The sequence below is a fragment of the Ischnura elegans genome, chromosome 9, assembly GCF_921293095.1.
Source record: "Ischnura elegans chromosome 9, ioIscEleg1.1, whole genome shotgun sequence".
Classification (NCBI taxonomy): domain Eukaryota; kingdom Metazoa; phylum Arthropoda; class Insecta; order Odonata; family Coenagrionidae; genus Ischnura; species Ischnura elegans.
This window is the reverse complement of record NC_060254.1, coordinates 14,125,523-14,141,146: the sequence shown is the minus strand read 5'-3', so window position 1 is coordinate 14,141,146 and position 15,624 is coordinate 14,125,523.

Below are 15,624 nucleotides of genomic sequence, written 5' to 3'. Positions count from 1 at the left end.
GTCCCTTGATTGGCTGAGCATTTCCCTTACAAACCACTCCCTCCCCACATTCCGAATGCACTTCAAACGAGGAAATGGAAGTTTTCCGCGCGTCGGAGTTTTTTTTCTCTGTTCGTTTATATATCTCCATCGAAAGGGGATGGGGTGGGGGAGTGTTTTTATATCAGGAATAGATGGAGAGAGAGAGTGTAAAAGGGAATGTGAGGAAGAGAGAGAGAGAGGGTAGTAAAGTGTTGTCCGCTAGAGTGAGCATATGCGCAAAGTTGAGTGTGTGGAGCCAGCGGCCGACGCTCTGAAAGGGGAAATGCCCTTGCCTGCTCTTTGGGGGGTGGGTGAGGCCCAAGATAGAGAGGGATGGGCGGGTGGACGGGGTTGAAGGCTGAAGGGGATTGAGGGGAAGATGGGGATGGAGTTCGCGTGTGATCTTTTGCCGGCGGGGAAATCTCACACCATAGCTATATGCCATGGGACGTATTGTGATGGTACATGTACTATGGTTATGATTATCGCTACGTAAATTGAGGTGGTTACGATAAGGCTGTGCACTTTCACGGCTGAAAATAAAATTTGAAAGTTACCATTGCCTTAAATCAAATTATAAACAAGGTATCGACTTGGCCACTAATTTCAACGAGCAAAAAAATTTTCTACAAATTATTTTAAATGTTAACATTCCTATTTATGTTTTAAACCGTGGTGCATTGCTATATGTATGGCATTGAGTACATTTATGGTTTATGAGAAATAAGTGGGCAATACGATACATTTTTATCATTCAGTAGGTACGTGGTACGAAGTCATCTTTCAGCAAAAAGTTTATAATTGCTTTAAGTTCCTTTAAGTTTTAAATCATCATCATTGGTCAACAATCCTAGTATTGGTTTGACACAGCTCTCCACTCAGTTCTCCTATCAGCTAATCTTTTCACACCTACGTATTTCTTCTCTTTCTTATCCTCCTTTACCTGTTTTATCTATATCACTCGAGGTCTTCCATTTACGTTCTTGCCCTCCACTTGTCTCTCGACAATTGTCTTCATCAGGCCATCAATTCTCAAGATGTGGCCTACAAGGTTTTCTGCTTATCAAGTTTATAATGATGCTTCTCTTCCACTCTTCTTAGGGCTTCCTCGTTATTTACTCGGTCGATCCATTTATCTTCATCATTCTTCTGTAGCACCATATAGCGAAGTTAATCCGCACAGTATTTGTCCTTCAAACTGCTTGCGTCGTTTTAAATGAGGCGTCTGTAGCATTCCATTGCATTGGGAGAAATTGGCTTCCTCGTCATCTTTATTCCTCGCTGTGAGTATGGGAAACTGCGTTTGAGTTTCATCACAGTATTCGAGAAGGCACCTTGACACACGAAACGCATACGGTTGATTTTTATTATTTGTCATGCGGCTTTGATGAGTTTATCCGAACGTTACTGCCTAATCAGAGATGTACTTCACATTGATTGCAGTGAGAAAACGACAAGAATCATACACTTCGATTAATTGCCATTAGGATCAATATATCTGGAAAGTTTACTGATCTGTGCAGTGATCTTGAAAGCTTGCAATTAGTCCCGTTGCGGTGGTTCTACTCTTGGACACGGGAAACATGCATGATAATTAACGTCATTGGATGTTGATACTTTTGCTTGAATTGATAATTTAAAATGTGGGAATTTTTATTAGGGATATATAGGAATGTGTTCCCTTTGTAGATATATTTCCTATTATTTCGCATGGATTGGACTTAAGTATGGAAAAGAATAGGGTCCAGCTCTTTCAGCTAGGCACCTTTTTCAGGGTGTATCGCTAGGGGAGAGGAAGAAAGATTCACAAGTGAGAAGGGTGTTCTGATCTTGCTCTAGGGGTGGTGGAGTTATAGAAACGAAGAGCTGAGAGGAGCGGAAAATAAAATCCCGTTCCCTTTCACGGTCTTTTGAAGTGCCGGCAGAGGGTGCCGCTAATAACGGACTAATCAAAGCGCGCGCGGCACAGATATATAAGACCCATCCAACCCGACCCTCTCCCTACTTACTCCTGTTACCTCCCCCTTCAACATTTCCATCCCGGGCGTCGCGTCGCCATTAGATCCCTGCAAAACAACTCCCGTACTCGGTCGCAAACGGTCGGACGGTTGTGAGTCATTTTCCGTTCCACCTTTTTTGACGGAGAAATGAGCAAACGGCTCGCACTTCGGCGGAGTAATCGCTTACTTACGGCCGTCTAGGGACACGCTCAACAAAGATTATGGTAGGTGGTTGTTTTTCGGGTTCATTCCGCCTTGACTCATATTTTGCGGACGACATTTTCGGGCGCGTTCCATCATCCGTCTTCGGGACGACGGGAACCCGAAACTGTCGTCCGCCAAATATGAGTCAACGCGGAATGAACCCGAAAAACAGCCACCATTTAACTCACCGCGGAAGCCTCCGTAATAAAGGTTACGGTATTTGGAGGAGGCGACCGACAGCTTAGGTCATTTGCGCCATGTTGGAATGGTGCGCAAGGAATAGTGGAGAGAATCCCGGCATCGGCATTAGCCCGCTTCAGGCGAAAGGCGCCAAGGGGACCACGACTTAACGTCCCATCCGACGGACGGAGTGCTTCGCTCGCTATATCCTCCACACTACATTCAAGCAGGGATAAGGAAACCTCTGAATATTCACTGCCACTGCAGGGATTTGAACCCGAGCCCACGGGGTGGGAAACCAACACTGTAGCCACACCAACCCGATCCCCACTCGACGAAGAATTGACCAAAATAGTCATACATAGCCCTACCGTCCGAAACATCGTACCTCAACTATCACAACTCCTCAGAACTCTCTTTATAGCCAGGGGACTGAATAGAGTAGACCCAAGTACATATAAGAAGGCTGATTTCTATGGCCACTTCGGTCGCATTTTAATGTTTTCAAAAATGTCCGTGGCGCACTGATGAGTGTCATGCGATCCTTTTTTTTCCTATACATTACATTATAATGTTTCGCTGCGAGGAATAGTATTAAACTTTTATGAATTTGATAGATAAAATCATCATTTTTATACATTTCGGTTCAACCCCTAATTATACCTTATTTTTTCGTGAAACTCCGGAGCACTCGGAACGCGGAGTCCGTCAATGACGCGAGTGGCGGCATTTCTAAACCCATTTAAGTGCTTGGTGGGTGACAACACATTTAGAGGCCAACATAATGATCTTATTTTGTAATATTCGTGCTCATGGAAATTAACCGTGGTGTATGATTCTCGTCGTTCTCCTTTTTTTAATATTGTTTTGTAATATTTGTGGATGGAGAAATGGGCAAATGGTCCGCACTCTGTCGGAGTAATCACTTTTCTGCGGCCTCGTGCGGTCACGATCGGCCAAGAATCGTCTGCGACAGTCTTACTCACCCAAACAGCCGAGAAATCGTGCCTCATTTTTCTCGCAACTCCTCAATATTCTCTTAGTAACATACTAGCAGTGCCCACCTGTGTGCTCTGCACCCAGGTTTATCTTGCTGAGCTTCCTTGTTGCTTGTCATGTCTCAATCATTATAATCATGGGCCAATTGCGAAAAATTGTCACAGGAGGTTTGGGCGACATGGAATTCGCGTCAGCCGAATGCTTTCATACTTGGTGGTTGACCGTGGACTTGAGTCGAGTGATCGTCGAGCGCAGCCACACTCACATCCGTTAATGAGAGGCTCCAGTTTACTTTCAATTTCACCGCTAGTAGAATGAAAATTGGTGAGTTTTGTGAGGCGCTTTGCAGGGCTCTAGTCACTTTGCAAACGAGGGAACGTGAGGCGTTGTAAGTTGTGGCAACGGACTTCTCATGGACCCTTATAAGCACTGTTGTAGTAAATGTTGAAATATATGTCAGTTATGTTCACCAATTTGATGATTATTTTTCACTTTTTATTACCTGTGTTAAAAAATTATAATAGTTTGCTAATATTGAATCGGAGGGTAGGTGCAGTTTTCAGCAATACTTAATTTTCTTGGAAAACTTCAACTACCTTTCATTAAGGTTTAGGTTCAATCGTTTGAACTAGTTTGGAAAGAATTCATTCCTGGAGTATGTGAGATTCGAGCTGTGCATAGGGGTGTTCAAAAAGTACACGTGGATCACTTAACGTAACTTGTGTGTGGAAGTCATTTTTGAAATTACTACAGTTGAAAGGTAAAGCATATAGAAGCATGCGGTATCCTTTTCGCGAGTGAAAATTGAAAAATAAATAGGAAAAATACGCATTTTCCCTTGTTAAGCATTCCCTGTGACTGCAACGCTCAACAAGTGCGACTGCCCGCTACATCTAGCAGGCAATCGTTGTAAAGGTGACAATAAGGTGGTCTTTTTTAACGCAACGGGTGTGGGGAGGTTCACCCCCCTAGGAGGTTGTGCCCTTACGCCGACGCCGCGCGACCGAAGGGAAAGGCACATGATGATTCGACGCTCGGGATCAAGTTAAGGGATTCGCCCGTTACTCGTGCACGGGTCGACCCTTAGAGAGGGTATCCCTTGCGCATTGTGAGCGTGTGATGATGGGAATGAAAAAAATAAGGTTTCGGGGTGGTCGCTATTAGAGTGTTTTCGTCCCGGGGTGAGTGAAACGAGAGGAAAGGGTTGAACGATACCGGCTCCCTCTACCCTTTGCCAGGCCATCCTTCTTTTCAGTTTTAAGGGGTGACGATAGAGTTGCTGTGAATCCAGATGGCTTTGCTGGTGTTTTTACTCATCCCTCTGGGACGTATGCAAGGGAAAAACTATTACCACGCGAATAGCTTCCCTGCATCCCGTGACATTATCTTTTTTTCTAAGTAAAACGTGGGTGTTGGAGAACTTAGTAATTATTAAGGAAATAATGGAATGGTTTAGCCATATAGGATATTTTTCCTGCTCATGTTCAAGAGAAACATACAAAATGAAAATTAAGACTTTCATCTAGTTTTTTCTATGTAAAGGCTATTGTTCTTGTTAACTATTTAAGTTTTAGTCTTATTTCATACGCTGTGAAAATGTGGCCTGCTTTTTCTGGGTGTTGGGGCACTTAACTTAGTAATTATTAAGGAAATAATTGAGTAGTGTAGCCATATAGGATATTTTTCCGGTTCATATTCAGGAAAAACATACAAATGAAAATTAAAGCATTTCGTCTATGTAATTGCTATTGCTCTTATTCAGTATTTAAGTTGCAGTCTTTCTTGATACATCTCGGTTCAAATCGTCACCATACGCGTAGCAAAATAATTTTTCGTTTATAAAGGTGCTGGGTCACTTAAGCTAGCAAGTATTTAGGAAAGAATGAATTTGTATAGCCTCACTTGCAATGGTTAGTGTTCATGTACAGGAAAAACAAACAAATGAAATTTTTGTCATTTTTCGATTATGTTCCTCGCAACCCAATTCATATATTATGATATGTGGAGGAGGTGATGGGTAGCTGATATCATTCGAATAAGGGAAGGGAAAGGTGAGGAAGGGTGGAGAGAAACCCGGCTTTGGAATTAGCATGCTCTTCCAGGCGCCAAAGGTACCAGTGCTAAGCGTACCATTCGAGATATGTAAATAATGCTTCACGTAAATAGCCCTCCTCAAAATACTGATGCAGGTATTGGGTAGACTCTGGAAATACTGCGTCACCTGGTGGCGGCGACGCGCCGGTACTAGCAACTGGGCCCACGAAATGGGAAGCCTCTAGTTTCTAATCGAGCAGCAGAGCTCAATCCACTTTTACCACTAAAGTTGAGAAATAAAATATTTATGGTGGATTCTTTTTCTCATCTAGTGGAGATGACCTTCTTTTAGGTGAGGCGGTAGGGTTTCTGATACATCCCTGTGGGATATCATTCCGGTGTTGCACTACCGTCGATGTAGACCGTCACAATACTTGCTCTATTCCGTAGCCATGCGTCAGTGCTGGTACCCTTAGATATTTCTGCAGAAATAGAGGGAAGAATGAACCAGTGGTGTAAATATGGAGCCATGTCCATTTCAATGTTGATGTGTAGGGTTTTGACTAAAAATATGTAAATTGACATTTCATCTATTTTTTATTTTCTCTAACTTAGGTTTTGGTTGCTGTAACTGTATAACCTTGTTTGCAAGCTCTTCTAGATTGTCTGTATCTTACTACAGGTGCTAGTGTTGTTAATTCATCGTTACGGGACATATTTGAGAGGGATATACATCAGCAGAAAGACTCGGTTGCAGCCGTCGTAACTGTTATCTCTTGACATCGCTTTGGTTGCTGAAGATTTTCAGTATTTCAAGAAACAATTAGGAAAGCATAGGTATATGCAATCATTACTATATTATGAGTCTATTAGCGTTAATTTTATGAATAAAGAGCTAAATTAGCTTATTTTCGATTTGAATATGCTTTCATACAGATTTGGGCCCAAAAAAGAAAGATATCTAATCGCAGACGTTGTGCGTGAAGGGACCAGGGCCTCCTCCATACCCATGGTGACAAACAGTTAAGTGGAACGTAAATACGTCGAGGGAAAATTTAAAAAAATCTAAGTTGGCAAAGAAGTGCGTTAGCAAGAGCCTAACGGTGTTAGATCATCTTGCCACCTACGATAACCGATTATTAGATACAGAGTAGCAAACAGGTACACAGTGTGGCGTGCTATAAGAATGTCCCATTGTAATACATTATGTTTCTTCACTACTTTTGTACCATATTTTCATCAATACGTTGAACGGTAAACATAAATACAGAGAATCCACATTAAAGGCATTAAATCGTACATCTATAGCTTAAAAACATAGAGAGGAAGAACAAAATAGAAACAGAATGACTGAATGATACGGTAAATATGTGGAGATGACTGACTGATGTACTACAACATTAATATACGTAGATTAACAATCATAAATTCGTCTACTTAGCAACACCGTAAGCTTTTTCGGGAACTATATCACTTTTTTCCTTCTCTCCATTTTATACCCTATCCCTTTGCCCTGCCCTTAATTTGCTCCTGCACTCACCAACCCAGGTCCGTTATTAGTGCGGCAGGATCTCCCTTGCGCTTCGTCGGCGGTGCGTGCAATATTCAGGGCCGGCTAGCTCGCATGGACCCGCACCATTCGGGCTACGTTCAAAGTAGAGTGGATATTCTCCTTTATTTTTTCCGCGCATTGCTGTGGACCACCTCTTTTGAATGGACTCGCTCTCTGCTAGTTTGGACTGTATTACGAGTAATTTATCGATGGCTTACTTGCTTTTTTTTAATTGTATCAAGGGTGCTTATTTAGCAAACACCTTGTCTGCTAGCTGTGCTATGAGGTAGATCATTGTTGCACTAATAATTGGAGGTAACCAAATAATTCGGTGGCCGAGCGCTAACAATTGGAAAGTCGAAGAGGACTGTAGAGTTCATTGTTATCCGAATTCGATCATTATTCTTATCCAAGACTTGCTTTCTTATTTGTCGTTTACTACTGTACTTTCTTATTTGACTTGCTGTAATTTCAAAATAGTTCAATATCATACTTCTCTATATAACCAGCCCATTTGCCCCAGTCTATATTATTTTTATAGTTCTCTATATTATTTTTATATTTCTTTATGTCATTCTCCGTTGCCCGTTTCAATTTTGTGCCTTGCTTTCCCATAATGCCATTTCCTCTTCTACGAATTTATAATGATTTATCTCTTAGACTCTTGTGCATTTTCAGATATCATGGCCACCAACCATTTAAGCACTGCTCAATCCACAAGAAAGTTTTCATCTGTGAACAATTGCCCTTTTAAAAATAATTACCGTATTGATTCGTTCATAGATATTATTCATTGCATATAATGATTATTCATTGTTTAGAGTAACATTACCGTGGAATCGCACCTACCTCCCAAATTAATTTGGCGATGCTTCACTAGGAATCGGATCATAGGCTGGGCTCAAATCGTCACTTAAAATCTAACCACCTGATTCTTCTCGAACGCCATCAACTGCGTCTTTATGACGAAACATTTCCTTTCACCATCGGAAGGAATGCTTTTGCGCAATCTCATCATTGTTAAGTTAATTTTTATGTTGTGCCCGTAAAGCCATTTGCAAGGGGATGGAATACTTCAAGCATGATTTCAGTATAATGTGTTATACGGGCTTTTAACATGCGGAAAGGTAATTAACATAAAAAATGAAAAACCGGTAACAGCTTATGAGATGACAAGTTGCTCTAACCTTTTTGTTCCTCCATTAATGACTCCATTGAAGGGCGTAAGGAAAGCATTTTAGCAAGAGTTTATAATGAGAGTAGGAAAATAAAAGGAAAGATCATTTCAGCCAAGCATCTAGTCTTGATAGTTTGTACTCGTTCGCGCGTAGGAACCAGACGCTCTTGGTTCGCTAGACGCCATAGCAAAATCCCTAGTTTCGAGAAATTTGCGTATAAATAGTTCATTAATGCGCTAAGAAAGCTCCTTTTTTTAATCTTTCCCTGATGGCTGGAGTTGACTTAGTAGACTGATCGGGAAAGGCATTGCGAGTGACTGCATTATCAAACTTTCCAGTGGAATAAACGAAGTGATATTTTTATAGGTCGTTGATGAACCCATAAATGAGATTTCGTTAAAAAAAAGAAGGGCGCCGTCAGCGAATTCAAAAAGAGGGCCAGCTGAGTGTGTACGGGCAGGGTTCTCTCAATCCCTCTTTGAAGAGCCCGTCGTTACCTGTAAATGGATGACAGAACATGAAACTTCAAAGCAAGGGCTTTAATACGTCCTCTTCGAAATTCCCTCTCGCGGACAATTTTCAAAATAAAAAAAAAACAACGAAATGGCTTGTTTATTTCCTTCTCTTTTTCCCGTACCTATCGCCCTCTTTCTCTTTTACGCTGAAAATAGTAAACCAAGACGGATGGATTTTCACGTCGACGTTCGCTCGTAAGCGGAGATTAATCAAGTATTCTCGAACAAAATGAGCTATGAGGTAATTAACGAGCAAAAAAAAGAGATACGTATAGCCTGCCCCGTTTGGATTGGATGGGTGGAGTTTTAATATTGCAACAGCGCAGCGTTTTCGCTGGAGTGTGTGTGTATGGGACTCGGACGATGGGAAAAGAGAAACATTTTGGTCGTTTTACTGAATTCGTGCGTATCTACTACTACTATTTAGCCGGAGTCATAACGAGGGCTGGTCATGACTGTGTCTAGGTGGTCCTGGGCCGTCGTATTCAGTCATATGGGAGTGACATGTTTTATAAATTCTAGGCGATGGTGATAGTTTGCGTACTCGTGTTTGCCATCTCTTGTTTCCAGAAATTTATTCGTGGGGTTAAAAGCCAGGTATTTTCTCTCTGAGCGATAATGACAATTTTTTAAAAATATTGCAATATTCGAATATAGGCGGCTAATATCAGGCAAGTGAGTTGGGAGGTCGGTAGTTGATAGGTTTGTAGATTCGTCAAAGTAATTTCTCTCGTAAAGTTCCTGAATAATCAACGACCATCAAATTATCGGAATTATGTCACTCCTGATGTTGACCCAATATTATTTTTCCGAAAAATACCAAATAAAATTTTGTTCTTAGACTGGTTTTAAAGCACGCACAATTAAACGGACAATGTCTACCATTCCTACCCCTTACCCTATGTTAACCCTATCCACCTTATTTTTACTAACAGATTTTATGTATTGCTGAATGTGCATGCAGAAAATTTACATAATCTAAATCCAATAGCCATATTATCTGTGATTTGTCCCTTTTTCTGATCTTTTCGTCAATTTTACATAACAGGCACATGATCAACATCACCTCCCGTCGGAACTACATCTAATTCCCTACATGTGTATAATTGTGCTCGAAAAACCGTCGGTGACTAATAAATCCTTTTTAGCCGTGTAAATAAGATAAATTCTATTCCTTTATTGTAACTATAGGGGTTCACAATGACAAAAGTGACACACGGGTGAATTCCGCGTAATGCACTTCGAGATTTGGCACGGTTTCGTGAAACGGTTTCATTACCATTGCTGGTAACTTTCTCATCGAAAAGTGAACTCTTTTCCATGAATAAAAAATAATCAGCAGGTATCATCATCATCACTGGTCAACAATCCTAGGATTGGTTTGACGCAGCTCTCCACTCTATTCTCCTATCAGCTAATCTTTTCACACCTACGTATTTCTTCTCTTTCACATCTCTCTTTACTTGTTCCATATATTTTGTTCGAGGTCTTCCTTTTCCTTTCTAGCCTTCCACTTGTCCTTCGAAGATTGTCTTCATCAGGCCATCATGTCTTAAGATGTGGCCTATAAGGTTGTTCCGTCTTCTTATTAAGGTTTTCATGAGGCCTCTCTTCTCTCCTACCCTTCATAGGAATTCCTCGTTACTAACTCGGTCGATCCATTTGATTTCCATCATTCTTCTGTAGCACCACATTTAAAAGGCCTCTATCCTTGCTTTCTCCGCTGCGGTCATTGTCCATGCCTCACTTCCGTATAGGAGCATACTCCATATGTAGGTTCTTATAAATTGTTACCAACGTATTTATTCTCTTTTGCATCCTTCTTCACTTGTTCCATTTCCACCACTTTTCATGGTTTCCTAACTCTCTTCCACTGGTTTATTGGTCTATCCTTCCCTATTCTCTTTTCTACAGCTTCTTTAAAAGCCAGTTGATGCTGAACCTCCTACAATTTTTCAACCTGCCATATATTTTTCACGGCTTTCTTCAATTTTTAAAATTTAAGATGGGATTTCATCATAACTAAGTTATGGTTATTCTTGATATCTGCCCCTGGATAACTTTTGCAGTACTTCACCTGGTTCCTGAATCTTTGTCTCATTGCAGTATCAGCAGTATTTTATCTTTATATCTTAGGGGAAAATAACTTCTTCACCTATGATAAAAACCTCACTCGTTAATTCTATTTTGTCTAAAAGCTAAACAAGCCAAGCCAACCCAATGTTTTAAGCCCAATAATTCGTCAATCCAAGACATTGTGTAGTTTAAATTTGGAGAGGAAAAACGATCTAAGTATAATAGTAAAATATTTAATTTATTAAATTCACATGTTCTGTAGTTCAGGCTCAGCGATCGATACCTAAATATCAACTAGTTAGGTGCGATAACGAAATGGTTATACATTTGCGATGTCTCCTTGATGGAAACATAAGACTTGGGAATTTCACATTATACATTTATATTAAAACACGACCCAGGTTTCATTACTTATAATCATCTCCTGGTAAACATTACAGAGTAATAATACAATGTATATATTAAAATGTTGCTGGTAAAAGGCGGTGGAAATGAAGGTAGCAGAGTCGAGGGAGGAGAAGTATACGAGTAGTTGATTGATTGGATGAGGTAGAGACATTTCGTATTGGAACTCTATAATTTTACTTCAAGCTAATGCAAAGTATTGAAACCTAAGTTGTGTTATAAGTAAAATTCATTCAGGGAAATACAGTAGTTTCATTTCCACCATGGAAAAATTTCACAAAATTACCCATGAAACCGTTGTATTTGTCTAAAGATATCTCGTCGATTTCATTATTCTTGGTTAAGTTGATATTCATTCTGAAAATGTGTGGATAAAAGGCCATGATGAGAATGGGACGCATTGGATGCCCTCTTTGGCGTCAAGTGAAGCGGACGTGATTGTTCTTTATGAAAAGTGGAATGGAGACCGTTTGGGGTGATGGGATGCTGATTGCTGTGCGGAGACGTAATGCTGCCTCTTTTCACACCGCTTCCTATCCAAATTAAATTCAGCTGCACCCCAGTCTAAATGGTCGAAAGGAATTTGTAAATTAATTCATTATCATTACATTTAATTAGTCATCATGTTACTCTATGCTGTACTGAAATTAATGGGCATTACAAAGCCTTTTTCAAAAGAATTTCAATGGAAAAAGTTATCCTGGATCACAGTTCTATGGCTTTCCGCGGAACTTTTGCTAAAGCCCCAAAAATTTCTCCTAATGGGAATTTCACTGCCGTTTACGCGGCAGGCTTGAAATAAATAGTAAATCCCTACGTTAAAGTACTGATAATAGATTTCAAACATGGTGGACAGTTTGTAACAACCGTATCTCAGAGGAGTAAGAATTCTTCAGATGCCGACTAATGGGATACCGGAGTATTGGATAGCTTTGACATATTGATGATCAGGAGTTAAAAAGGGAATAATTTCTGTTCTTTTAAATAAAATATTGCTTCCAAATACGGTCTTAACAAATTTGGAAAACAGTCGTAACTTAATTTAGCTTGAGAGTGATAAAGGAGTAATGACAGAGAGGATTGCAAAGAAGTACGTTTTAGAGATCATAGAGTTGTAAAATTACGTCATGAGGAATCAAGGAGGTAGTAAAGGTGTTATTGGAGTGTATACTATGGTGAAGAGATGGTGCAGGGAACCGTAATACAGTGGGTAAACGTGGATCAAGGGGTAGTAAAGGAACAGGAATGATGAATGACATTAGGAGTATTTGAACATGAGCACGTTGAATTCTCCATTGAATCACGGGTTAAAGAACATTATTTTTTAAAGGGAAATTCAGTGTGGAAAAAGGAACTGGGTAAAGTGATAGTCAAAATATACTTGCCACTCAAATCTACTATAACCTATAGAAAACCTACCAATGAAACATATTGCAATTATTTTAAATCATAGCGAGAGAAATATGGACAGAAAAATCAACGTGTCTTTCAATATTAACTATGAAAGGAAATGCTTCATATAAACGAATTTCCCAGCTAAATAGAATTCAAATGACGGAAAATTTTCTGATAAGGAAAATTGCTGCGGCTCTCTGGTTAATTTGAATTCGAGACTTTAAAAAGGACCTGCGAATCACTCCAGTCCTGACTGAGTAAAAATCAAACCTTGTCAAGTTTGAAAATTCTCTCGTATTTATCAGTAGCAGTACCATTTCGGATCTCCGGTTTTTTAACCAAATGATAGTGACATGCGTAAAACCACCAAACATGCTTTCGCTACCCATCATATCCCATCCCCCTAATTTACCTTTCCGTCACACTGCGACTTATCCATGAATAGTGCTTTTCTGAAATTACAATGCACGAAAACCATCGTACACCGCCTGACGGCTGAAAACAGCGGAAAAATCGTAAAAAGAACTATCGGATGGCAGGTATTTCAGGAGTACCTGCGATTTATTATTTTAAGCGAAGATTTGACGAGGATTGGCAAGTGAAACGAAATTAAAATGTTTCGTTTCGACACGGAGGGAAACGAAAATGTGAGGCCTAGGTGTAGTTTCGCTCCCGCGCGAAATTAAAATCACCAAGGAGTTTATTTTTGCCACGGTACGAAATTTTACTCTCGGGAACAGAACTAAATCAATCGAAACTCCGCTGCTCATAGTTAAGCTTCGATACCAGAAGTTGAGTGGAGGGGGATAAGAGGTAATAGTTTCGACCCATTACGTTTGACACACGTGTAGAGAGGTTAAAAAATTGAGCTTAAAAGGGGTATGGCCAGTTTGCGTTCACCGTTCTATCGTTAGGGGTATTAATATGAGTGCCCCAATGCCCCTTGCGTTTAACGACGGTATACCGAACCTCTACTTTATTCAACCGTACTTCGTGCTCGGTGGGTGGGTCGAAACTAAAATTCTTGAAGGTTAAGCACGTGGTCCCTCCAGGGCAAAACATTATCTGCGTTTCGTTACGTCCCAGAGTTTTAGTTTAGTTTCGACCCGAAGTAGTTTCGACTCCGATTTCGTTTCGACCCTGAGTTTAGCTCCCTGGGTTAAAATCCAATTCGTTTAATTTCCACATTCCGCTTCCTGGAACGAAACTATTGAAATTTTACTGTTTTTGATTTTCGTTTCACTTGCCGACCCTGGATTTGATGGGGGGGTGGGGGGGGGAGTCGTAGTGGGAAGGGTGTGGCCATATCAGAGGGTGACATGGAGTCAGCCGTCGTAATAAGGCAAATCCGTGTGGGTGTGAGGGTTCGCTAGACTGTCACCAGTTGGCATTGAATGACGTCACGGAATCGGGCATCATGGCACACGGGAGGGGGGTCTTGCATGCATACATATGGATTCTCCTTTAGGGTCCTTGATTGAGGGCCCTCTAGATTTCCTCGTCATGCGAGCGAAATTGGGTTTCTTCTGCGCGCGCCTTTCCTCGTTTCCTTGACGACGATCGTTTGATCTTCCGACCCCTCCCTTCCCCTTGTTCCACACCTCTCCTCTTCAACCCTCTTCTCCTTCTAATACCTTGTCTCTCCCCTTGCTATGACGATCATATCGTCACTGCTTGGCATTGCAAAGGGGCCGGATGGGAAGCTGGAGGGGACCAATCAGAAATCGCAATAGATCATATTACTTATCAAAGAGAGCACGGACTGAGAGATGCAAAAAGTACCAAACCTTGAGCCTAGAATCACTTGCCCCCAAAATTATGTGATAGGCAGAACAATGCAAGAAAATCGAAGAAAATATCTCGGAAAACTGGAATAAAAGAGAAATTAGTTTTTTTTTGTAAAAGGTGGTTGTACCTTTTTACAACAATTTAATGCTTAGGACGCTTTTCGGCTCACAAATCTGATCTGGATCGGATCTGGTACAAGATGATAGCTCCGTGAGCCGAAACGCGTCGTACGCATTAAAGAACTGTGGAAAAGTGCAACTATATTTTATTTCAATATGTCGAACTGCCCCCTATGTCACGCTTGGATCATTTGAACTTAAATAAGGTTTATTTTCTGGTTTCATTGATGCTCTTAAGGAAATGAGGCTCTTATTTTCTCAATTGATTGCACTAGTGAGGAGGCAATTGTGTCCAGGATAATTAGAGAGGCAAGAGAAATAGATGTAATTATTGAATAGGTTCAATTCAGCTTGTGCTTGTGAGGAAGTAGTGGAATTTTTATATCAGCCCAACCGAAGAAGAAAGCTACGGTTTACGAGCTACCGTTTGAAATGTCATGCAATTAATTGTCGGCTAATAGGGTTCGTGAGCCTTTCGATCTTTTTCTTTCATTTTGGATATCTATGATTCCTATGATGATGATGATGATGATATCTATGATTCCGGCGACTAGATTTAGTCTTGTTTGTGATCTATTGCCTTGGAAATCACAAATAACAATGCAAAAAAGAGCTTGTGAGTGAGACAGAAGCCTTTTATCAAAATCATGTCTACCGAATCCATCATCGTCAACAGAATTTCAGTCATTTGAGATAAACAGGACGATGTGGAAAAGGGTTTATATTATTTTTCCCTTCCGAATTATGTAGGGTTTGGTCAAAAATTCGTTGCCTGAGAGGAGAGGAACTAACACGGATGACGAATTGGTCATAATTAGAGCCGGATGGGATAAGGCAAAAAAAACTTGCCAAAGGAAATGAAACTCCACGCGTGTGCTCTCGCAAATGTTTTTCCACTTTCCCTTGTTCACCAACAGATGGTGTTGTCCTTCGGCTCTCCTTCAGGGCAAGCCGAGCTAGTATATTTGGGAACGCATTGGATGAGAGACGGGGCGAAAGAGAATGAAAAATGCGGAAATGGAGGAAAAAATGAGGACAGGATGCGAAGGATTGGATGAGCGGGAGGAGGGGATCCTGAGGTGAAATAAAAATTGGGAAATGAGGGGTAGCTGAGTGAAATTAGGAGGAATTGTGTTTTTATTTTCGTGGACAAATTAT